This window comes from Apteryx rowi, unplaced genomic scaffold (genome assembly GCF_003343035.1).
Source record: "Apteryx rowi isolate R43461 unplaced genomic scaffold, aptRow1 scaffold_326, whole genome shotgun sequence".
NCBI lineage: Eukaryota > Metazoa > Chordata > Aves > Apterygiformes > Apterygidae > Apteryx > Apteryx rowi.
In genome coordinates this window covers 804,476-830,591 of record NW_020449708.1, presented here as the reverse complement: position 1 = coordinate 830,591, position 26,116 = coordinate 804,476, and the positions used below count along the sequence as shown (strand labels likewise).

General features: G+C 45.0%; 1 long non-coding RNA gene across 9 annotated transcripts in view; it reads right to left on the bottom strand.

The window, feature by feature from the left end:
• Positions 1-26,116, bottom strand: part of LOC112968830 — a 376,846-nt gene that overhangs the window by 57,264 nt on the left and 293,466 nt on the right. For 7 of the 9 annotated variants that reach the window (XR_003254455.1, XR_003254459.1, XR_003254463.1 and 4 more), the window contains 2 exons: positions 16,964-17,179; positions 12,523-12,619 (listed from right to left, as the gene is read on the bottom strand). This is a non-coding gene — a long non-coding RNA (uncharacterized LOC112968830). The remainder of the gene's footprint in view (positions 1-12,522; positions 12,620-16,963; positions 17,180-26,116) is intronic. The other 2 variants (XR_003254458.1, XR_003254457.1) reach the window with 1 other exon arrangement.

Below are 26,116 nucleotides of genomic sequence, written 5' to 3'. Positions count from 1 at the left end.
GTTGTAGTCCAGCCTCCTGGAAAAGCCAGAGAGGCTGCAGGACTCAGAGTGAACTCCCATCACAGAGGAGAAGGGTCCAGACAACCATAAAGTTCAGTCTCCCCCACCTGCCATCAGGCCATTTTCAGATATACGCCAGGCACGAGAGCCAGGAACACCTGCGTTAGCTCAGTCCATGGAGTGTTCCTGAGGTCTCTGAGCAGCTGTGGAAGTGCTTATAGAGTTGGCAACTTTGCAGAGAGGGTTATTTATTTATTTATAATGGATTTTCCATACCTGTCTATATTTCCAGGCCTGAGTCAAAAGAGAGGGACAGAGACTCTGCTGGGAGGCTCACTGGCTCAAAGGGCTTTGGTGAAGTCTGTGGTTTTTCAGTTTAGCCCTGGAGAGACCTGTGGACTCATTCCATCTATCTCGTCATCACCTAAGTCTAATCTCCAAGGAGAACTGGGAAACACACACTGGTTTGTGCTCAGTGTACTTCATGCTTGAAAGCATGGTCTTTTGTAAAGGGAAAGAGAGACCCAGAAATCTGCTGCTTTGATTATGCTTTTTGGGCTAAATTAGTTGGTGGAAATCAATACACCCACGAAAAAATTACCCCATGGGACTCCCTTTCAAAAATCAGAAAGCCTACTTCCTCTTAAAGATCTAGGAAGATCTAGGAGAAAAGTAGCAGCATGTCAACAGGAAATGTTCCCCGAAGATATGATTTCCAATGAATTTTGCAATGGATGGGGTTTCCTGCCAGCTCACCTGGTAAGCTTTGGAGAGGCCAGGTAATCACAGCAGAGTGGGGCCTATTCTGGATCAGCAATTTCCCATTCCCAATTCCATCTCCTTTCTAGGACTTGAAATGTTTGGTTTTCACTCCAAACCAAAATGGTGCCAAGTTAAAAATATCAAAATTCTCCAAGCCAAAAGACATGTGTTTTCTCTGTTGCAGCTCTCATCCAAAAGGTAATTTCCTATATCAAGATGCACCACCATAGCGATTACTGCTTAGAGAGCCCTCTGCAATATTCCCAGCAAGACTCTAGTGCCTGTCACAGCTGTGTCAGAGCAGGCTCTCCACTGACTTCAGCTCATTTATACCAGTGGAACTAGAGGACAGAAATAGAGCTGAGCTGCAGTTGGCAGGATACTAGGTTTCTGGTTTGAAAGAAGCCTAGATTTCAGTAAGTTACAAACATACCAAAATCACATGTGGGAATGAGAGAGTGGGGACAAAGATGTGGGGAAATGGGAACATCACATGGCCGTGCTCAGACAAAACCAGCAGCTGGTTTCACAAGAAATGGATCCTCAGAAGAAGGCAGCCGATGGAGGACAGCTCACTGTCTCCCTAAAGTGAGCTCCAGAAAGATGTGGCTGAAGACAAGTTATGCAATGGACAGGGAGAGCAGGTGTCACTGTACTGAACAAGAGCATTTGTCTGAACAAATGGGCCATAGAGACATTAGTAGGAACATTTCCTTCAGAGCAAAGGGGCATGACTCTGCTTTCACTTACCATCTGTTGGTGGCATCGCTTTCCTTCTCTTAACACACAGTTCTCCCCCATAAGCTAATGTTCTGCGGCAGAAGACACTAATCGTCTCCTCTCGAAGATGAGACAAAGTGGGGAAGAGCTGAGAGCCACAGCAGGAAAGAGGCTTGGCAAGAGCCAACGCACCTCCCAGCAGCCTCTGCGAAGCAGGCCTGGCGGCCCCGGGCTCCCCGTAACAGCATAATACACGCAAATCCCTGCAGCTCTTGTTTGCTGAGCAGAGGCAAGGACAGGGTGGGCACCAGCACTGTGGCAGATGTTGATTAGAAAATAACCGTGAGAAAGGAATGAGCCAATTAATTGCTGACCCCCTGACAGCAAACACCTCTCCCCCACCTTCCCCCACACAGTAAAACTGTATCCAAGGCTCAAGCAGATTTTGGGTGGCTGCAAAGAGACTAGAAAGGAAAAAAACCCTTTCCCATTCCAGCTAATAATATTTCCAGATAATCTGAGGCAGCACCCTCAGCAAATCAGGAAAGCTTTTAAGAGCTGTTAACACCTTAATTCAGACTTCCTCATCCTCCCCCAGACAAGCTGTGATTAATTATTCAATCCTCCTTGATCTCCCTGGGAAACAGTGCTTGGCCTAGGCACTTGTCAGAGGATTTGCCCTGAACACAGGGTCCCTCTGGGAAAGTGGCTTGGAGTCCTCTTGCCCACTGGCCCCAGATAAGCAGGAAAGGTGGATTGACAGAAAGTGCACGGGGAATTAACTGCTTCCAACTGCACATTTTCGTTGGCAGCAGAGATGGATGGAGGGATGTGAGGTTAACTCAGGGCCTAGGCAACACTCACAGCTTTTTATTTGCCTGGTTTTGGAGCCAGCACCTGGCTGAGTGTTACTGGAGCAACAGAGAGGCCCCATCTCTGAGAATTTACAACTGAAAATATGGCCAGTTTGTTTTTCACCTGGATTTTCTCAGCCCTTCTTCCAGCTCCCCTGCTCTTCTATGCAGCTTGCTACCCCAGTAACTCCAGCAGCGCTCTCTGGAGAGACTGTAGTACCCCAACATACTGTGGCGGCTGTCAGGCTGAGCTGGGTTTGTGATTCAGTCTGTCTGTGGTTGTTTCACCTGTGGGAAAAAATCACTGCCCTGTGGAGTACCTTTTCCCCTTTGCAGCTGTCCACACCCTGCCTCCCATCTGCCAGTCTTCTTGGCCTCTCTGAAGGAGAGGAGCATATCCCCTAGGTGTGGGGGTGCCCCACAGCTTCCTCAGCAACTCCCTTCAGAAGGGGTTGGGCAAATATGAGGACGCTTTCTCTCCTACCAATTCCCAGCCCTACAAAAGGCTTTGGGGACAAGGAAGGGAGTGAAGAAAGGCAAACTACTACTTATTATGGCAGCTGGAGGCCCCACAGGTTCTCCTGCAGTAGCTATGATGCTCGGCCTGAGAGGTATTCCTGGACTGCGAGGGCTACTGTAGGTTAACAGAGTTCATAAAACCAGTCTTGTGCTGTCCTGTACATACACTGTCCCACATATGCTACCTTTACCCCTCAAACCATGGGCCTTTTTGCATTGGGCTAAACCTCCCAACCTCAAGGCTGCATACCGCCTCCTGGCCATGCCTTCCACTCTGGGGTCAGGACAAAGAGAACATGAGCTGCTCTGGGGTCTGAGTATCACCAAGCAATTTACCTAACCCAGTGGTGGCAAATCACCTTCATGTCAAATGCCAATATCCATTGCATCTGGTGCATTACAGATGACACCAAGTCCATGTTCGCTCACCACAGCCCCTCATCCATGGTACCTGTAGCCCTTGGACTATTAAGGATTAACATATTTTCAAGTCCTCTCCCAGTTGATATTGATTGCTGGCTACGAGCCTGTTTGCTTACTGCTCACCTCCCTCAAATTCCTCTGCTATGCCAAGGTAGATGCAGGCTTTGCAGGGGGCTGCAACAGACTGTGTGGTAGCAGCACACAAACACGTTCTGCTGACTTCTGTCACTTTGCAAAGGCCCTACGAATTCCTCCTCTTTAGGGGAGACCTGTGTCCTCCCATGTCACACACACAGTACCCACCAGCACACATGTGGGTTTGGTCTGAGGGAGGTGTGCGCTGTGTGGCTGGCACACACACATTACCTACTGAGGCCAACCAAAGAGAACCCATAATTATTCAACCGCCATGGCAGCCTTCCTTTCAGCAGAGCCTTAAGTTGAGGTTTCATGCTTTCCCGGTACTTGTAGGAACTTCCTTCCATTAAACCCTCCCCCTTTGCCACCCAGGGCTGTCTGAGAACTCAGCACTTGTGCACAGTTTGTTGTGCATCTATATGTGAGGCTTACATTGCCCAAGCCTGCACTGATCTATTGACATCCGCCAAGGGCAGAAGCTCAGAGGCATCCTAATTCTCCGCCATGAAGCAGTATCTCTCATCACCATTTTCTACCAGCCACCTCTACAAACCTTCAGCTAGGAAATAAAAGAAGCGAGAGCAGTAGCAGCTCGAAGGTCCCTGAGTGCCAACTGCCAGCCTCCCGCAGGTTTTACAAGTGAAAAACAACATCCTTTCTTCGGCCTCTTTGCCTACAACTGGAACGTGTGTAGGGCATTTAGAAACAAAACAAAACAACTTTATATTCATCATCTTGCTTGTTTCTGAAAAGATGCCAAAGAAAGAATGAAAAGAAAGACTGAACATGTCTGCCAGGTGGTGTAAGAAGGTTCAGGTGTCAGATCCCCCAGGATGCCTCACAGCCCCAGGTGTTGGTTAGCATCACACCTACACACTCTGCTTTGTGGGCTGGGCTGAGTTTCAATACTTGTTTTATTTTTAGTTGTGCTTTCGAGAAAGGAGAAAAAAACATCTCTCAATTTCTGCAGTTTCCTCAAGCCTTTGAGAAACAGAGCTGAGGAACAAGTAGGGCACTTGGGAGGCCCACAACCTTCCCCCAGCTGAAGGCTCCAAAGAGCAAGCCTGAAAGATGTCTCTGCTTGTCTTTCAGTCTACGTCCAGGAACATCCAGTCGTCAAATCAACTTGGCCAGGTGCTAGGGAAGTGCGTGGGAGCACAGAACGCACACAGCTTGCAGATCTGTTCCGCCAGGTCTACTTCAGGCCAAAGAGTGAGTAGGACACTCATGTATTCTCTTCAGGCAGGAAAGCAAGGGAGGATCTCCATCACAGAAGATTCCTGGCTCTGCCAACATGCCTGCTATTGATGACTATCTGCCTGGCTCCATTGATTAAAAAAAAAAAAAAAAAAAAAAGACCAGAGGGAATCACTGTGGATTTTTTGCCTTTGGCATGTGAGTTGCAAGCATGCAGAAACAGAAAAATCCCTGCAAACTTTGGGTATTTGTCCCTAGCTAGTGAGGGACAACCAATGCACCAGGCTAGAACTCAGCTTATGAGAAAAGACTCTGATCGAAAGCAGGGGGCCTGTTTCCTGGAGCAACCACGCTGGAGAGGGGATCTCTTGTGAAGGAACAAGGGTTCCCATGGACCATCCATCCCCACCTGGACTGACGCGTCAGAGACCTGAAAGCTGGTACCGCTTTGGCACTTGGACAGCTATCTTAATTGAACAGGCAAAAGCAGTGAAGATGCATGTTGTATCTGGAAATAATGTCACACCTATGAGAGCCTGCAAGCAGCTGCGAGTGCCTGCGTGCTATGTGCCTCCATGCAGCAGCTGGAGGGGCTGTCCCAAGCTCTGCAGCGAGGAGTTGTGCTCTAAAGAGCTCCAGTAGGTGCCACTATGGAATAGGGAAATGCCGCAGGTCTCCCCACCGGCCGGGCATGCAGCAGCTCTGCCAGCACCAAGGGGAACAAGGCACTATGAACAGGTTATTCCTTCTGCTGGCGTCTCCCTGGCAATGTGCAGTACGGATTAAGCAAAGCCCAGCCCAGCTATTTTGGTCATGGCAGCCTGCTATGAGAAGCAGTATTTTTACATGCGTCTAGTCACTGTTTGGATAGGAGACTTCTGAGGAAAATCCAGGTGCTGGAGGAAGTGGTTTGGGTGATTTAGGAGGTGGCATCTCCCTGCAGGGTTAGCATTGTGCTGAAACTCCTTGGCAGGGAGCTAGGGGCTCTGTACGGCTGCAGGTGTTGCCATTTTAATGGCATCCCGGGCTGACTGCTTGTGGTCACCCAAGATTCCACTTCTTGCAAGTGCGGAGGTGTTAGTTCCAGTGTCCTGACCAGACTCCAGTTTTAAGCAATTATGCTCTGCTGAGTCAAAAGCTGCAGGAATTTCAGCTGGACACATTCTTCACTCTCTTTTCCCACTATGACTACTGAACAGTTTTTCCAGGTGCCAGAAAACAGCATTTACACCGGCATATCAAATGCAAACATTTCCTATTGCCTTGAAAGCCCTTTTCTGTTTTGCCCTATGCTCTTGCTATAAGATCCACAAATCCTAGCTTCTACGTTGCCTAAGACCGGCCTTGTTTGCGTTCCAGCTTCTCTGTAGGCAACTGCATGTTCTTCCATTCCCATACACAGGAAAAACTCCAAATCACAACTCCCAGGGCTGCGATAGCATGCGTCTTTCAATCCCTCCTGAAACTCATCCCTCACCTGCAAAGCCCATGACCCACTCGCATTTGGAACTGGTCTTATCAAGCAACTGCCTAACTTCTCTGCTGTTAGTTTTGCTGTTACCTCCCTGCCCTCCAGCATGTTCAGATCACTCCATTCCTAGGTTTGATTGATCTAGTGCATCGCGCCAGCCCCCTGACTGCCAGCAGTGTCTTCCCCATTCACTGTCACCATTCAGGAAGGTACCAAATGCAATTGCACCCTGTTCCTTGACAGGGGATCCCAGCTGCTACCAGAAAAGAAATAATCAATTACGACACTGCCATTAATGAAGTACAAGATTGTGATTTTGGACAGACTAAAGCCATGGCTAGCATTTAAATAATTCACCATCCCAAAAGTAGAGTATATTACTGGGAAAGATGTTCAGGTCCTTCCATAGTGACATTAAATTCTATGTATCCAGAGTTGATACCACGAGCTGACAGCAAAACGGAACTTCTGTTCAGTAGGGAATCTTGGCATTTCAAAATGCATTTCAAAATGAACACTCTCCTCTCCCCCTAAAACCCCCCAAAATTATTTGCAAACATCCAAATATTTTGTTTCAGTAGTATCTTGTACAAGAAAATGAAATCCAAAACTAAACAAAAACACAAAATGCTGAAACGAACTGCAAAAGAATCACGCTGAGCATCATGCCAGAGAATCCTGCTGGCAAAATATTCAGCCAAATTATTGCCTTCTGTGAAATGCTTCTATTTTGGCAAAACTGTATTTTTAGGGGGCAGGCTGTTCCATCAGAAACTTTTGAACCTGCAGCAAGGCTTAATGAACACTGAAGAGAGACACTGTGTGGGAGGCAACATTTAAAAGGCTTTTTTTTTTTTTTTTTAATTTGAAACAATTCCAAGGGCAGCAGGGAAGATGTTCAAAAGCATGAATTGCTGTTAGGCACTTTTGTTGTCTTGGAAAATCTCTGTCAGAGCTCTGAACAGAGCATGGCTGATGCTGGCAAGACAGGTGGGCAGGAGAGCAGACCTCAGTCAGCAAGCACTTGGGCAGGAGAGCAGACCTAAGTCAGCGAGTGCTTGCAAAAAGTCCTAGCCCCGGAAAGAGGCAAAATGAGCAAGTTACAGGTTTGGAGGACCCAGATTTGCCTGCTCTGCCTTTAGTTAACTGCACAGTATATAATCCCCAGTAACTGGTATTAAAAAAAAAAAAAAAAAGCTATCCAAGAGCTCCCGTTACTGAGTCATGAGATGCTGTCTGTCTGCAGGGGATGGGAAAGCATTCCAGCAGACCTCACTGCCTCCCTGCTGGTGTCCCAAATCTCAAAATTTCAAACGCTAAAGAGTTAAGACAAAACGTCCAAATCCTTTCCTTCTGACAACACTAGAAGATATTCCTGCTGTTGGGAGGTCTTGAGATGCTCTCTGTGCTCTGACCAGGAAGCCCAGCTGGGCTTTGCCTGGGGCTGTACATCACTTCAGGGGGGAGAGTGGGCCCCGGCTGGCCCTTTCTGTCTCCAAACAGAAGAAACAGGCATTATTGCTATTGGAGTGTTGCTGCCACAAAGCTACTTTCCATAAGCACCCGACTCGTAGAGCTGCCCCATTTCCTGACCACTTCATATTCTCCTCTGCACTCCCTTATATTAACCCGTCCCAGGCAGCACACTCCGGCTCTCTGTCACAACAGCATCCAAATCTACACAGCTTGCAGTGCAAACACACACTTCGGAAGTGAAAACCTGAGCCAGGATCTAGCCCTTATAAACTGAGGAGCAGGGGTCAGACTGCAGATATTCAGTCCACGCCAGGCCTTCCCCTTGGCATGGAGACATCATGGGGTTACCCAGAAAACCCCTGGTAGTTCACAAAAGCCACTGGAAGTGGGAATGTCATCTGGGCAATTATTTTAAATTTATCTCAGCAATTAAATGTAATTACTTTCACACTGCAGATGTATTTTTATTGATAATTAACCTAAACTTAGCCCTAGAGACTGTTAAGGACGTTGTGCTGGTTTGCGCACACTTTAGCTGCATGCAGTGTGAGATGCAGCAGCTGTAAGGGACTGCCATTGCTGGTGTGGGACCAGTCAAGGGAGAGTAGATACTTTCTCTGTCTCATTATGGGGCCAAGTTCTCCACAGGGGAAAATGTTTCTTTGGGGTTGGTGGACAGGAGTGAATTAAAGATCCACAAGTGGCATGCGTTTACTAGCTCTGACCCCATGCAGCTCACATGTGCATGCACAGGACTAGAATACAGTCATGGATCCAACCCGGTGATGTCTTCTCCAGGACAACAGGAGAATGAAACTTGCTCAGCCTTCCTTGGAGGCCACATGGGCTTCTGTATGGGTACAGAAACCTGCACAACAACAGCTTCTTGCAAAATTTGGACTCACTGCCTTCTCTTGCTGTTGAAATCTCTGCAGAACTCCCAGTGGGAAACTCCTCTTTGATATGACGATAATCATAGGATAGGGTCACCTGTTTCAACTAGGCCGGGAGGCAAGGATGCTCTAGCCAAGCAGAGTGAGGAAATACCTACGAAATAAACACCTTTCTGGGGTTTCACATTAAAAAGTCAATTATGTCATCTGTCGTGCAACATGCTCAGAACCTAGCACAGATGATTAAGGAGTCAAGAGTTACTAGATCACATATCATATAATCCTCCCTATACCTGGCAACGCTATTTGTTATGATTCATGAACTCCAATCACATTATGATTCATAAAAGAACGTAGTACACAACAAATTCTCTTCCATGGCTTTCACAATAGAAAAACAATAAGAATTGACACAGACAGAAAGTGAGACCCCTCCTAGGCTAATACGCAGAGGAGGCATATCTGGAGGGAGGTGTGATAAGTTGAGGTCATGCCTCCTCATTTTTGAGGACAGGAAAGGATTCACTACACTCTTGGCTACCGAGAATCTGTGAGACACCAGTTATCACCTGTCTCTTTAACAACAATTTCCTCCAAACAAGGGGGGGCACATACAAAATTATGGACAGCTAGATATCAGCATTTCAGTGGAGTTATGGGTAGTTCCCTTTTGTTCCCTGATCATCTTCCTGAATCCTCACATATAGTGTTTAGTTCCCTGTGCATATTTTTGGATAAAATGCCTCCAGCTTGGGTTTGCTTGCATTCTCTTCTTCATACAGACTCCCCATGCGGAGTAAGGAAGACAGGTTTCTGAATGAACTACTCTTTATCCTGAGCAGGAGAGGTGCCATCACATGCTGCCCCCTTGGATGGGGTGGTTTTCTGTGCTTGGAGGTGGCTGAGAACTAAGCCCTGATGAGGTGGCCAGAGTGGACAGCCTTGAAGGGGATATGTAGGAAGGAGATGTTAGCAACTGTTGAGTGAGGGAGAAAGGGCAGAGAAGAAATCAAGGTTTATCTCTACCTCCACATCAGTCAGCTCGGTGCTAGAGATGAGTCAGAACAATGACATTTGCTTTAAGTGATAGCCAGCAGTCAGAAATTCCAATTTTCTCAGCTTCCCAGGCCTGGCTTGGTGAGATACTTGAGTACCTGACTAAACATTGCAACACACCACAAGCCCCAAAGCCTGGATTTCACATGTCCCCTACAATGTTGGGATCCGGCGCAAGAACATTGGTTTGGTTCACTGATGAAACAGATGTGAACTATGAAATGTGGATACAGACTGGGGATCTGTTCCTTCTCTAACTCTAGTTTGAGCTGTGAGGTTGGATTAGTGGAGTTTTCAATTTTTTTTTATTTAGGTCTTACTCAATTCCAGAGAGTTTGATTTCAAAAATTGTACAATTAAGACCTTGGATCCTCAATGTCAATTTTAGCAGCTGTGTTAAACCAAATCAACTCCTGCCTCACTGCATGCTATTGAGTGGCTATTTCTTTGTTACTCTGCTTTCTTCAAAATGATCTTGCTGCAGTTCTTCAGGTCATGGCCAAATCCAATTGACTGCTGAGTAGGAGTAGTGTCCAGCTCCCTGAACATCTAAATGGGAGCACAGAATTGGTCTGGGAAAATAAAAGAGGTACACATCTCCAGATGAACTTTCTCAGCCAATAATTCCCACGCAGCAGCCCCAAAAGCTGATACATATTTTATCAATTGCAATCCTCACAGCCAGCACCTATAGCTATCCACTCTCTCATCAACAGCTACTTCCAATCCTTTTTCTTCCCCTTTTTCACTTAGTTTTTCTTCGTTCAGGTCCCTTGACTTTAGCACATCCTCCTGCTACCTCTGCACATCAGAGTGAACTGGGGAACCACATGTGACAGTAGCAGTTCTCTCTGATAGGCAACAAGGCACCAGGGGAAGCAAGTGCCAAACAAACGAAAAGACTGGATTCTCCACACAACCTGCAGGCAAGCGGGGGACTATTTGTTGCAGAATATTCTGAATGCCAAGTGCTTACATGGCCTGAAAAAGTGGCTGGGCTAATCCAGAGAAGAAAAACCCATCAAAGACTATTAAATGCCAAGACAAACACTATGGCTCAGGAAGATCTTGAGTGCAAACTCATGCAGGTGGGCAGTACATATGCAGGAGTATCACAACATGCTGCTCCTGTGCTTTTTTCTTCCAGATGGAATCTGCTCTGGCCACTTTGAGGGACAAGGAACTGGGCTAGCTGGACACTGGATCAGATCCCAAATAGTTCTTACCTTAGACAAGATAAACTGCTGCTTGAGGACATGGCTGGATTTCTGGAAAGTTGTACAGCTGCCCTAAGAACTGACTGACAAGTGAGAACCAACAGCTTTGCCTCAGGCAGCAGGTACAGGGTCTTAATAGGAAGAGCAGGAAACTCTGGGGTCATGCAGCAGTTGCTGCTTCCTGAAGCTCACCTGCCACTGACCCATGCGCCCCTCCAAAAGAGGCTTGCATTCGAGAAGCACCAGCAAGGCTGGGGAGATGATGGCCCCATGCCCATCCATCCTGATATCATTAAACCATCTTTTCTGAGATTCACCAGTGTTGCCAAGTCCATGGGTATAAAACCCCATTAAATATTTCATTTTAATCAATTGCTTTCGGTAAGTGCCTATTGAGGAATTCATGGGAACGTTTTCTCTTTGACACAGAGAAACTTTCAATTATGAAAGATGGCTAAAAATAAAAGGAAATTATACTGTTCAGACATCTCTGGAGGTGGAGGCAGGAGGGGGAACCATCAGGGAGAGCCAAGAAAGAGAGTTTATAAAATATAAAGAAAGGCTACTTATTTTTACCCCCCAAAGTGTCAGAAGGAAGCCTGACTTGAATAATCTGTCACTCACCTTCCCTATTAATAACTCTGCCTCAACTATTTAATATATTTAGGGTCTGAGCCAGAGTATCAAAGACACTGAGAGTCATGACAGTCTTTCACTGACTGCGGGGGGGGGGGGAGTTGGATCACCTTCTGAATCTCCCAGTTTTACTAATGAGGAAAATACTTTTTTTAATGTGCATTTTTCTTTATTTTAAATGAAGTAGCCCAGCTGTAGCCTGTGACACTAAGACTTGGGAGCTTTTTTTACAGGAGAGGCTAGGGCTGATAACCTAGGGCTTTCTACACACACAGTAAGTCTATGGGATGTCCTGATGTTGATATTATATTTACGGTTTGTAGCTAGTATGACCTTTCTGAGAGTGGGGTTTGGACCATCAACTTTTATGGATCAGCTCTTTGAGGCTGAGGTTAAAGACTAACTTCCTTGGCTGACAGCCATAACAGGCTCCTTAGCCTCTTCCACGGACCTGAGTTAGAGAGACTATGACAGAGCAGAGACATGACTGAGCTACCACACATCAGCTAAGCTGCAGTAACCATCTCTATGCATACTTTTAGCCATTTGCAACATTTCCAAACTTAAATCTCCTTCACTGAGGGCAATGTAACTTGAATTACCATAGGTTCCCTATGGGCTAAGAGAACGCACTTTTTTCAGCTCCTAACATTAACGCAGGGGGATGGAATTACTCTCTGGAACACCTCTCTCAAGATGAGCACACAGGAAGCCCATAGCCCTAATTTCTAGGTGATAAAAGCTAGGTAAGATGAATCCCTTTGTTCTTCAGAAAATCTAAGTCTTACATGGTGTTTTGCAGGGCACTCAGCCACTCACTGATCTGGCCTACAGCCAAATCACACACAGAATGTACCCACTATTTTCTTCTACTCAAAGTCAGTTTTCAGGGCTTGGGATTTCCTTAAATACACTCAGTCCACTGGGGCCAGGATGAAGCTTGGGATGTCCTGCTTCCCAGACACTACTGGGCTAGTTGGCTGGGAAATGTGATAAAACTTACTGCAGAAGAGGAGTCAGAACTTTCCCAAGTATTGACCCTAAAATGAGTTCCCACTGGACCTCAGAGCAGCATCATGTTTCAAATGAAAAGTTATTCTTCTGACCTCACGTTTTTATCATCCATGATAAAAAAGAAAATTTTTAAATAAAACACTCACCAATGTTATCACCAGAGGGACAGGGAGGAAGGGAGAACCACCAAAGATAAATGCAAGTCCTGTGATGAATGTACTTCTTTAAAGAACTCCAATATTGCTTGTGATCAAGGCAGCATAATTACCCAAATAAAACAGAAAAGAGAAGATGTCACCGAAAAGTAGCTACCTCAGTGCAACAAGGAACGCACTGAAACACCAAACAATGGTTTAATTAAACACAGAACCATAAAATTTGAATCATGGGGGCAATTCTGTGCATGTCTACTGACTGAGCGCTGATGTTTTAGATTCTACAATTTCTCTGTTCGCTAGCATGCATGGCACAGACCTTAAGACTCTAGGTTAACATTTGGATCTCTGGTCTCATGCGAGGTGCAAATTCTACAAAAATTTTCAAGCACTATGAAGGCTCTAAGGCTGCTGTACAGACTGACGATGCTTGTCTCAAACTGAACCCCATAAACTTGTCCCTGGAAAGCCAGTTGACTCATTCCATTTGCAAAGGATACATTTTTCTTTGAACATCCTTTTTACATGCCCTTGTTTTTTTCAAGTCACATCCCCCAGCTAAGCTACAATTTACACCATGCAGACTTCTTGCTAAAGACAATGTCAGGTTTGAAACAACATCAGCGTGCTCACATCAGAATCTGTTCAGCCTAAGAAAAAAACCTACAGATCCAACCTATTAATGTGACAAATAAGAAAAGTTTTTACTTATTGATTTTTTTTTCTATATACTTCCCCTGCTTTAATTTCCCTACCTCAAAAAGGAGAGACTTTGTAGAGGAAATGGTGCATACTGTGTATTAGCCCCAGAGGAGTAGACCAATTTATTGCTAAATCAGATCATTGGGGCTAACCCAATGATGGGGCTAACCCCAACAGTGCTTCCAGACTAGAGACATTAACTCCTTTCCCCCGATCCTCAGATCAGGAGATGAGGAGAGAGGCCCAGCTGTGTCTGAGAGCAAGGTCGAGCTTTTATCCCTGGATGATTTCCCTGACCAGCAGAATCAGGAGACCATGGGGGCTCCAAACAAGGAGCTCATTCCAGCCTGGAAACTGGACTGATCTTTGGTAAGCTCAGCCTGGGGCTTCTGGGGTGAAGGCTGCAATCCCACACCAACAGAGTGATAAAACATTGGTGCTGGAGAAGGTGACTGGCCTGCTACCTTTATCTCCACTGCCTCAGGCTTTCAATATGGTAAAATCAGAGAATGCTCTAATGTGATCACTGGGTTTGTTTTCACTGCTGCTATGTCTGGGCCTGGTGCTCGAGTCCCAAGAGCATGAGTCACATCCTGCTCCAAAGCTGCACTGGCAGGTGACTTGCTCTGAAGGTGAGCTGGATGGACCTGGGAGGCAGCCAACCTCTACGCAGTGAAAGCCACATAGCATGCTGAGCTGTGACAAACATACACTGGATGGATTAGTGGGTCTCCTCATCTACTGAAAACTATGAGAGTTATGCTTGTGGCTTGTCTGACAATGACAGCTAGACCCCTCTGAATGAATAGGGCAATGGATAGCAGTCACTCTTCCAGGCAGGCCTTAAGCAGACAGAGTGCACTACCCATAGACATGAAAATCAGCCTACTGAGAGACCTCTGATGTACGAAGGCAGGGATGCGTCCACTTGCTCAATGAAACCTGCAGTCAGTTCAAGCCCTGATTCATCTTGGCTTTTGAGCATGTTCTAAGTGGGCTTAAATGAGCTATTCCTTTCAAAGCAAACCAACTTCCTCCGAGGAAGCTCTACGTAGATATCAATTTGCCAAAGTTCAAAGAAATGATAAACAAAGATGACCCCCAGAAGTCAACGTATACAGGAAACTTCAGAAATGTTTGCATCATCCCTTTAATTAGATGATGCATGCTCAGCACAACATGCATCTATTCTTAATATTCATCAGTTTTACTAATAAAAATGAAGGGAAGGAATCAAACCAATAGGGGATGCTGTGAATCTGGGGAATTAAAAAAGGAACATCCCTCCAAACTGTGGGACTGCTGAGTACCACAGAGTCACCTATCTAGTGTATATAACAATAAGAGGGTCACATACTTAGCCCTCACCAACTGCTCTGTCATTTAGACTGTGCTGGGAATAAACCTTGCTCTGCCACCATCCACAATACTGAACTGCAATCTAATTTAAAGTTCCTAACTGAACATATATACAACATGTTGAGTGCTTCTGATCTGCTCTGGGTCTTAAAGTAAAATATTTGTCTTATATGACATATGGGTAATCAGGGAGAAGGGGAGAACTGGAAAAAAATTACATGTACTGCAGCTGTTAAAGAACCATGGGTGTTCATTACCTCTGTTTCTTTTCCACTACAAAACAAAGTCACAGGAAGAATATTAAAATTACCATAAAAAGGCATAGTCTCATTTTGTAAGCTGGAGCAGAAAAGTCTCTAGACTTTTTTCCCCTCCAGAGCACCTGTTTTTATATATGCTCTTAGCAAAATGCTCTGCTCTAATCGGATTGGACTGTATTCTCTCAGACACATGTACTAATTTTAAATGATCAGTCTTAATTAGCTACACTCTACCTTGCATTTTAAGCAGCCATTTCATGTTAAAAATATTGCATATGCTCTGTGTTTTTGGAGAACGATCCTATGCTAACTCAAATGGAGAAGCATCTTCAACACAGTATGTTTTCTACAAAATTACCAATAAACGTTGAAAGGGTCCAGCCAGTCCCTGGTACAACTTCTTGCAGTAGCAGATGTGCTTAGCCCTGGGAGTTAAATGGGCTATTGCATACACTTCAGTCCCATAGAGTTCATGCCTGTAGCTTTGCACTACAGCTTGCTGTTCTCAACCTTACTTTAGAAAACAGAAGCAGATAATCAGTGCTGTCCTTCTGAGAAGCTGGACTCTAATTTGTTAGGGGAAAAAACATTCTCTACTTGCTAGCAGTCTGTACCTGCCTGCTGTCATATTTATAATGGGCCACAGAGGAAGACAGAGGAGTGGTTTAAAGGTAGGCATCATCTCACTGCACACAAACAGTTTTTTATCAGGACTATTCCCTTCACGGGAAGTTTGCTTATGAGGGCTCCCTTCCCTTGTGAGCTGCAATTAAAGTGCAGTATAATGCTGCTGTGGGAGGCAAGAGAAAATAGGAACCATAATGAAGCTGAATAGCAAGGGAGAGATGTTCTGCAAGAGCTGAGATATAACTGGGCTTGTGATTGACAGTGACCTTGAGAGAAGAAGACGGAAGAATTCAGACCTCCTGCAAAGAATAGATTATTTTCCACTCCTTTTTTTTGCAAACTTGTCATCTCTCTGCCAGATCTAAATGATAATGCTTCAAATGAACATGCTTCATCCATAGTCTTGCCTGGCATGTCACGCAAAGACTAGGGCAAAGTACAATTTAAGAAGCAATTGAGCAAAAGACCGTGCCACAGGAAATGAAGCAGCATGGCACAAGATCACTTGAGGAGTTCTGCATGTGGTAAGCAGGTGGCTTTCCTGGAAAAACTGTTGTAATCTGATATGTGAATGCCCATCTAGCCCCTACAAAACTAACAGCACTAAGAAGTAGGGTTGCTCCAGAAATCACTTCCTGGATGCCCCATAGCCTCTGGACCACATGCAATTTACTGTGCAGCTCTTGAATTGTGAACTATAGCAGTCAGCCCTGGGTGCAAAGGTAAGGGATAGTGCTGGCTTCTCAGAGCATGCTGGACTGGTTTTTCCCTCCCAAAGGAGCCCAAATCCCATTATAGCTCACATACCCTGTCTGTGCAGGTCTTGAATAAACAGACCTCTGGAAGGCACTGGGATTTAATAATAATTAGGCTCTAGAAATACTGAAGATAGAGGATAAATGATCCTGGAGACAAGAACTGTGTATGTAACATCTAAGTGAGAAGTGGAAGATCATTTCCCATGCCTTTTTCCATGCAGTGAACATGGAGCCTGTTTTCTTACTCTACTGATGTCAGCTTCTGACTAGGAGAACTCATTAATTGCAAGAATATAGTGCTACATTAACAGATGAGCTGTTGAATGGTACTGGTTTACGCACTTAGTTTGCTGCTATGGTTTATGCAGGCAGCAGCTGGGATGCACTCTTTTCAAGAGCTTTGCTGGATTTGAGTTGGTCCTTGAAGGGCCAATAATGTCACTGCCTCAAGATTAGTGCTAACCAACGACATGAACTGGGTACTGCAGAGAGAGACTGGCTGCTGGAAGGAGCTCTTTGCTCAAAGAACCCTTAAGATAAGAAGTAGTGTTCGTATGCCATTGGCGACATTTAACCTAGCTAACTGCGACAGCAAGACTCCCATCTTCTTCCTTTTCCCCCTTTCCATTGCTTTTTCTTCAAGTAGACCAGGCAACTGTAACATAAAAGTATTTTACCAGCTCTGCTTACACTTAAAAGCTTTGTGCAACTTAAGCACCTACTTACAGTTAGAAATGCCCTCAGATGCACTTCAGGATGGAGGGCATGGTGGCGACTAGTCAGCATCAGGAGACACGCTGGAAAGGGAGTGGTGCAAGAATTTCCAGTTTCAAGCAATTCCTTTGTTGGGTCTGTGCTCACACAGGCAGAAAGCTGGTTTGCAGAACTAGCTGGGGAGGCAGCACAACGGTGGCTTAGCTCTTATAGAGATCTTTCTGTGTCCTGGGACAGACATAGAACAAAGAACACATCATATTAAGAACAAAGAAAAAAATGTGAGGTGGAAATAAAAAGATAGGGAAGAAAAACCAGAACATGACAATAGGCTCCAAATTCACCATATGACTGTTCCAGTTCCCACAGTCCTAGAAAAAAGGGTTCTAGAAAGTATGCAGTAAGATTGCACAGGGTATAGTAAAACGTGCATGCTACATGCAAGAGGCCAATAAGCAGCTACAGGCAATCCTTTTGCAGTGTACACTACTGATTTCATTCAGAGTTGAACTTAGCAGAGCACAAGAGATTCCTGGTCCATGGAGGTGCTCCAAGGCTCAGGCAAGAACAGCCTTCAACACCAGGGATGTCTGCCTCTGGCACCTCCTCGGCAGAGGAAGCCAGTTACCAGAGATGAGTGTGGAAACCAGAAAGCACCGCGTTGTGGAGCAGATGCACAAGAAGGGTAAGCATGTAGCAGTCAGTTTGGCATCACTCCTCATTGACTTAACTTCACCGGCTGTCACAATCTACCTGATAATTACTAGTGATTTGACAAAGCCACTGGGGTTATCTGTGAAGCAGTTTCAGTTCTCAAAGGAGGGTGGCTCAGCAGCTCAGGGCTTGGGCTTTGACTTCCATGGTTGGCTCATTTGCCACATTCATTCTCTTTTGCAGCTCTGGCACCATACTGAGCTTTGGCCACCCAGGACTGGAGGGGTCTGCGTTATTCTGTCCTGCTTTGCCAATACGTGGCTGCGTGTTCGTGACAGCATGACAGTGAATTCAGCTGCCCCTCCCTGCTGGATGCTGAGCGCTTGGTATCAAAAAGCAGCTGTCCAGTCTCCTACCACCTGCCCTGTCTTCACCTCTCACAATCTGTCATCAATCTGGCAGGAGCTGGTGTTTTTCTGATGGCCCATGGTGCCTGCAATGGTGTTAGTGCCTTCAAGCTAGAGACCAAAATGTGAAGAGCCCAGCACTTATTCCTATTTCACTGCCATGTTCTGAAGGACTGGAGTTCCAGGATTTGAGTGTGGGTGACAGCAGCCCAGCTCAGCTGTTCCTCCTGCTCTGTACTAGCAGTTGGAGAATTCCCGCTGTTCCTATAATCTCCATGGAGCCATCAGTTTGGAAAAATCTCTCTGTTTTGAAAACCACTGAAGCACATGATTAAAAGTAATTATGTATTTAAGTGTGATTCTGGAGAGGAACATGTCGTCCATGTTCTTTTCCAAACTGATGCGCTAGAAGATTTAATGGTATTTGAGTCCAAATTTTAACATTTTTTAAAATCTTGTTGATGCTGACTGGTGAGCAAAGACTGGAGTTAAACTCAGGGTCTGAGGCAGAAAAAAAGTCTTTCTTTCATAAGCCAGTCTCCAAAGAGCATTCCTTAGAAGAACACAGCCAGCAAGATGAAATTGCCATTCATGCTTATTAGAGATGTTCAATGAATTAGGAATTCAATTAAGAAAACGTTCCACTGCAGGAAGTTCAAAAATTAAGATTATCATTATTGTAGAGGAAGGAAACATTTTTAATGTATTAATTTTTTAAATGACATCACTGCAGAAAACGCACTTATTCTTGAAGCATCCATGCCAGTAAGGATGCTAGTTTTCCTCAGCCACATGGAATGGTGGCAAGAAGGTTACAGAGTAGATGAGACAAAGGAAGTTTTCTGTGGGACATGGAGCTCTGGAAGATGTCAGAGCTGAATAATGGGCCCTGAATTATCTTTTCACACCAAGTGACTCACCTAGATGGAGGCAAAGCATACCAAAAGATATGGAACCAGGGGAACGTTTGTGCTCCTCACCCCTGGCAAAGAGACCTTTTGGGGAAAACTTCAAAGGCAGGTGTCTGAAGCTTGGCTTTACCTTAGCAAGCTGGCTGACACAGAGCTTCAGGGTATATGTCTGCAATCATAGCTGTGGAGCACACAGCAAGGGCCAAGTTAGTCAGTCTCCTGGGACATGGCTACCCAACACCAATAGCTGAGATAAGCCAGCTTGAAGCCTGGATAACCCTGCACTCCCCTGCTGTGACTGCAGTGTTTAAATACTGTAAGGAGAAAATTCTGAAAGCTCAGAGAGTATGGCTAGGGAATGGGTCAGTGTCTTGCACTAAGGCCTGTCCCCTGCTATCCGCTACAACCGTGGGAGAGAAAGGCTAACTGGCTGGGATGGCCCACTGATCTGGCTTAGTTTCGTAGATCTGATGAAGTTGTCCAGAGCACCTGGACATCATAGACTCAAACAGCGCTGTGAACCCAAGAGCCCAAAGGTACTTTTGAGAACCTCCCTCATATTTGAATACCAGGGCAGGGATTTACTGCCTACAGTTCTTTTTGCTGTATATTTGCATAGTACCTAACACCTGATCCAGTCAGTGTGTGTGGAGGTCCCTGCTGCTGCCTCCGTACACTTGAGATTAAACAACAATTCAACTGAAAGCAAAAGGTGTTCCTGAGTATTTCCCCAAAACTAGTCTGGGGGAAGGTAGAGATTTTTTTTGCAGTAAAGAGCTGTCACATGGAAAACCAGGAATAGAATAAATTACAGGGGAAGGAGAGAAGGAGGAAATCTCTCACAGGCCTTTCACATTTCTGGTTCTCCTTCCAAATCTTGTACACACCACTGTTTTAATTAATAACTCTGTCACCCCTTCCAGAGTTCAAACAAAGCAGCATAAGGAGAATGTATTCCAGGCACACAGGTACCTGGGGAAATGAAGTGATCTCTTTAATGTTTCAAAGCCTTATTATGAAGCTCTAGCTCTTACTCAAAAGTTGTTCCCTGCTAAGAATTATCTGAACCGTTACCCTCAGGAGGTCATTTGAAGCTGGGCTCAAATAATATCTAAAATGAAAAATATCAAAAATACTATCTGGAGACTAGCTAAAACAAACACACACAAACACAATCATCAGTGATAACATTTCCATGCAAGGTTGCTTTTTCACTTATTTCTTCTACCTGACACATGCCAACATGCAATCACTGTCATCCTCCACCATGCAGGAAGGTCAGCAAGAGAGTTCTGCTCTGAGACCAGTCCCAAGAGGAGGAGACAAGAATCAATGCCAGCTTCATAAACTTAGGGAAAGACTGCAAGTTTATGAGCATCACTGATGCTTTAAATGCAGTAGCTGCATTCAAACCTCTGTGCAGGCAGCATGTTGGCCCCTAGTGATGGCTGCCTGCTCAGCAAATTTCCCCTTGACTTCATTTTGGAGCCAGGAAGACCAGAACTGAGCCCTGCTCTTTCCAGCCCCCAGGGTGATAACTCTGCTCAATCTCTATAGCATGAGGCTTGGATTCGTTGCCCTTCTATCCTTGTGATTGCAAAGGGGATAATTGTACTCTTACTCTCTGCGTGTGTGGCCAGGAAACAAGTGAGTTTTCTTGTCTTTAGTGGGCATCGGGCGGCAACTGCCCCATGTATTTGTGCACACTAAGGGAGCCTATGTAAGAAAAGAGGAGTATGCAATTTTACAGGTCAGTTTAATCTGGATGACCGCTGACAAGAGGACATGAGGGAAAAGACACTCATGCAAACACCCCTCAACCTGATTCAGGCTCTGCGTCCCCTGGGCACTGGGGGGAGGCAGGATGCGTGCACATGCATGTCACCAGCAGTGGGGCAGCAGTGGTGAGCGAGCATCAACCCCACCGACTAGCCCTACGGTGTAATACTGCTGCCCGACCCTTGCACAGCGCTTGCCTGCCGCACACCTGCGAGAACCTTTGCACACTAACCCAACAGAAACATCTTCCTTTCACAGGCTGGGAAGACAGCACTTCTCAAGACCACATGGAAAGGGAGCACAGAAACAGAGCCAGTCTCTGGAGGCCTGGCTGACCCCTTTATTTTTTGAGCAAATCTTTCCCCTTTGGGCAAGGAAAAGAGTAATTAAAACTATCTGCAAAAAGTTCTGTGGAGGCAGCAAGTGCCTTGTGCCATGTTTGCTAATGTGGATACATTTATGCTGTCACTGATTATCACTTTCCTGTGCAGACAGTTCTGATGATACTGCTTTACTTAATTACCTAAAAAATTTAAGTCAGGAGATCAACAATACCATAAAGAATTCATGGGGAAAACAGACAAAAAAATAGTAAAAATCTAGGAAGGTTGCTCCAGAGAGAGACAGGCCTATAACCAGCACTCAGATGGCTGGTAAACAAAACGATACAGAGACAAAATCCTTTGACATTGTTGTTTATATTTTAATGTGGTTTAACAGCAAGTAGAATTTGATAGTCCTGTGCATCCAAATGAAGGAATTTGCACCACCAGAGAAACTGGCAGTTTGCAAAGGATACTGGTTTCTTTCTGACTGAGATGGGCTGTTTCCAGAACACCAGGTCTGACTCCACAGTACCTAGCAAGGAAAGGCCCATTGCCCGAGTGGGTCATCCTCACTTTCAGTTCCACCAACTCTATTCCCCCTCACTCTGTGAAAAAAGCCAAAGAAAAATTATTTTTATGAACCAAGTCAACTAAAAAAAAAAAAAGAAAAAAACTCACCCAAAAGAGCTTTCTGATACTCTTGAACAAAAACCAAGACACCACCATACTGCAAACACAAGCAACAGAGAATAATATCTGATAAAACCAGTAGAAGTGGCTACATTTGACTCAGCTTTTCCCCAGAGACTTTTCCATCTGAAATTGCCTTCCAGCATGCGACGGCGGTGGCCTCTTTGGTTAAGGAAATTCAGGACTTTCCACTGGCGGCCAGAGAAGAAACAAATTTGTGGCCTATTCTATGCAGGGCCATGGTTAGAACTGTCTCCTTTCCTGAAGCTTCAGAGATGCTCGGATGAGAGACTCCAGCACAGCTCAAGACCGGGTGAGATTTTCCATGCCAGCCTGCAATGTGCTTTTTGAGTGGGCAGTTGAAAAGGATCAAAAGGATGAGTCAGAGAATGGATTTCACAACAGACTTGCACAGTCAAACGGCAGCTGAAGAGAAACGTTCCAGCATATAAGGCAGGGGCCAGCCACAGGCCTGGGGAGCTGCTAACAACTAAAAAGTCTCCAGACAGATGCAAACGTTATGGCACAGTAAGCCAAAGGCGCAATCCTCCAAAATCAGTACATGAGGAAGCAACAGGGCCTTCTCTGGAAAGATTTGGAGAAACCTATGATAAAAGCCACAGACATGGGAAAAAACGCACCACAGGCTGCCCAGAGACAACCTCCAGGACAAGCAAGGACGGATCCAGAAGGGGTCTCTGGTAACACAGAGTAAAGAAACAGCATGTAACACGAGCACAGGAAACAGGATATGGTATGGCAGATTGCCTCTCAGAAAACTGCCGTGCGGGTTACCATGATTTCCATGAGAAAGGATGAAATGGACTTCAAAACAGGCACAGATGCTGACATAACTGAGTTCCAGAATCACTTTGTGGGTGTATGAAAGCATTAATACTTAAGAACCAGAAACAAAAATGAAAAGACCCAAGAAAATGCAAAAGGAAAAATCTGGCTAGGAAAGAAGATGGTATCTCAGAAGGTCTGTTTTGTGGATCACCATACACTGCTCCAGGTATCCCCCCAAAATCACAGACCTCAGTGTAGTTATTTGGACTGAGCCACTCCACAAGGACCTAGAATTTGAAATCAGAATGAAAGTCCCAAATGGTTCCAAAAACTGGAGAAACTAGAAAAATAATAGCATAGTCAAATGCAAAATCATGTGCTCTTTCAACACCTACAAGCATATTTTTCTTTTTATGATCCATTTGGAAAACAGTCTCTGCAAAGAATATAATCCTCCAGTCAGGCACCCCAAGGCATGGCAACGGTCCCAGAAACAAATCACCAGCTTCAGATTTGCGTAGCTTTACTATGCTTAATGAGAGTGACATGTACTGCCATGCACTGAACACACCTTCAGATAATATGGTGAGGCAACAGCCTTCTTGAAATTGTGTAGCTTAATTCTGGCAGATCCCACTTGCTTCAGCTGGCATAGAGAGGACAATCCACCATCCTATACCCACTGTGTTGCTGACCATTTGAGAAACCCTCTTAAACACTGTCTTCTTTTTTTGGCTTTGCCAGGTGGATCCTCCAGTACATCCCAATCTCTACCTTGTGGCTGCTTTTCTGAACAGTCTCCAGCATTTCCTCCAGACCTGTTAACTATGGAAACTGGGGACACAGTTTGGGGTGAAGCAGTCCAAAGGCTAGAGACCAATGTGTAAACAGGAAATAAACGTGGTTCCTATATTCAGAATATGATGATAGGCTGCTTCACTTCTACCGAGGCCATTTTCTGAACAGAGCTATACACTTCCATTACTGTAGATGCAGTCAGACAGAACAGTAGCTTGTCATATGAACGACATCCTATTTGTATTCAGATTAAAGCAAGAGAAAATTGCCAGCAAAATGGGATTAAGAATATTTATGAATCCTACTGGCATGATGTATGTGTCTCCCAAATGATGGAAATCGAAAAGGGAATTGAGAAGCTTCACAAATCAGTGAGGGAAAGGAGACAGACTACGATGACTTCTTAATGGTTTATACATTTTTGTGTGAATTCAGGGCTCATAGGAAGTAATAATAAAGATTTGAAAGACATGGTGAACATAGCAGTGCTTTGTCTTTCTTTTTTGACTTGACCATCAAGATCTCAAAGCTCTCTTCAAACTCAGGGAAGCCTTATTTGCGTAAGGACAAGAGCAGTAAGTAAACTTATGTCACATACCAAACCCTCAGCAGAATCAAGAATCCCAGTCTTATACCTATCCCTTCTGGTGCTCTAAACATTGAAGTACTCAGCTTTTCTTCTCTTAATACAAAACTTGTACACACAGTGCTTTAATTTCTAACCTGCGGTACTTCCATGACATCCCCACGCAAGGAGTCTCAAGCAGAGTGTGCATTGTGGCACAGATCTGCAATGAGACTGAACATGAAATGCACTTTTTTCCCCCTCTGCACGAAGCAGGATTTGAATGCAGACTTGAGGGGGCAAGAGGCTGAATGCCATTTCCAGTAAGTGACCTGAGGAAAAAAGCAGTAGAGGACAGATATCTAAAATCACTTCACAGACACAGAGAAACTAACAGAAAGTCTGAAATACAAAAGGAAAGTTAATAGAATAGTAACCTAGACTTTAATGAAAACTGGGTGGGCAGGGACACAACTTAGGTGTTCCAGATGCAGCTTATTACTCATTTTATTAATTTGTATTGCTTCCTTTATTTAAGAGGGGCTTGTTGTGGTTCAACGCCAGCCTTTCCTTAATCAACTTAATCAACTTAATCAACAAATAAGTTGAAATGAGTCTGATTTAAAACTTAATAGATGTCTATGCAGCATTCTGCACCAATGTAACTGGTTTAACCTCATGCCTTCTTTTGTACTGGTGGAGCATTGTGTGTTGGCAACCTTTTTAAAACCGAGTTAATATTCCAACATGAATCACATTTGAAGGAGACCTACATTCCTTCCTACTTCCAGGAGTGCTCAAAACTGTATCAGATCTGGCTCTAAAAGTCTCAACAGTGCTGGCTGGATTCATGCATACCAAGAACATGTATACTGCTAATTGACTTAGGTAAGCTTCCTCCACAAGCCTCAATGTGTTTTATGAAATCACACACCCTTCTCATTTATGGCCTTTTTCCCAATGTGCCAGGCTTCCAGTGTAGCTTCCACTGACCTTAAATGGGTTCCAGAGCTCAGCCTTCCCCTACCATAAACCTCAAGGATCTGAAGTAGCTGCCTTTCACTGCACTTCTGGAACTCAAATGTAGCTCTGCCAAACTCCTGTTTCCCCCGAGTTTTGTCTCTCAACAGAAGAGAGGCACAGGATAGAGAAAAAGCAGCAGGAAGACTCCTGTAACGCCACCTGGACACACAACCACAGCCAGAAGAAGCTGCCTTCAATCAGTGCCAATGCTCAGCAGTGCTGCAATTGCTGATGAGTAGCTAAGTCCAGCTACTGCCTCCTTTTGCTCCCCCCACCATGCCACATCTCTAAGGAGGGCATCATTATACCAGTGTTTAAATCCACTGTGCTTCCAAACGACCATAAAAGCAACAAAGGAACAAAGAACTATATCTCAGCTAAGGTCCCTGTTCAATTCGTAGTGCAGCCAGTGGTCGTCTTGACTGTTGGTGGGATTGTGGTCAGAGAAAAAAGGAGGAGGCAACTGTATTCAATTAGAGAGCCTGGAATGCAAAGAGGTCGTTTCATTCCTCATCCATTGCATGCAGTGGCCAAGGGCTTTTACCTAAATCAGCTCCCTTTTCCTGCCATACTCACTCTGTAATTTAAAGCTGCCCTCACAAGGGCCAGGCATGTTACCATTATAACCCCTACCTATATCCTCTTTTTATGTGCTTTTTGTCCAAAAAAACCACTTTTTGGTATTACATCTGTCCTTGTCTGTTCTGGTTTTGTTTTCAGATTGTACAGACACTTCCCTCAGCTGCTCCAGCCTTGTGCACCATGGCAGTTCCTTGTAAACATCTCCAACACAAGCACTGGACTGCAGCTGGAGCCGTATCTGTTTGGACAGAGATCAGATTACAGGAAACAGCGGCCTGCCCCACAGTGATCATTTCCACCTTTGTTAGTTTTTGGCTCCAGTGTCTATTTTGATAGATGCCAAGATCTGAAAGCTGTTAGCAAGGAAATGGAGCAGGGGAACAGCTACACTTTAACCCTTGCTTAGTAGCAAGGTTAGTCCACAGTCCAGTTTCCATGCACTGGTGTTGATACATTTCTTTAATTTAAAAAAAAATCAGGAACTATTTGCACAAAAAAAAAAGCCATTGCTAAACTATAGGTCAGGCATTAGCGCTAATCTGGGAAAATGGCACCCAAGGACTCCCCAACAATTCTCTGCTAAGAGACCCACAGATGAGGCAAGGTGGCTCTCTGCAGAAGGAGGACTTCCTCATGGAGTC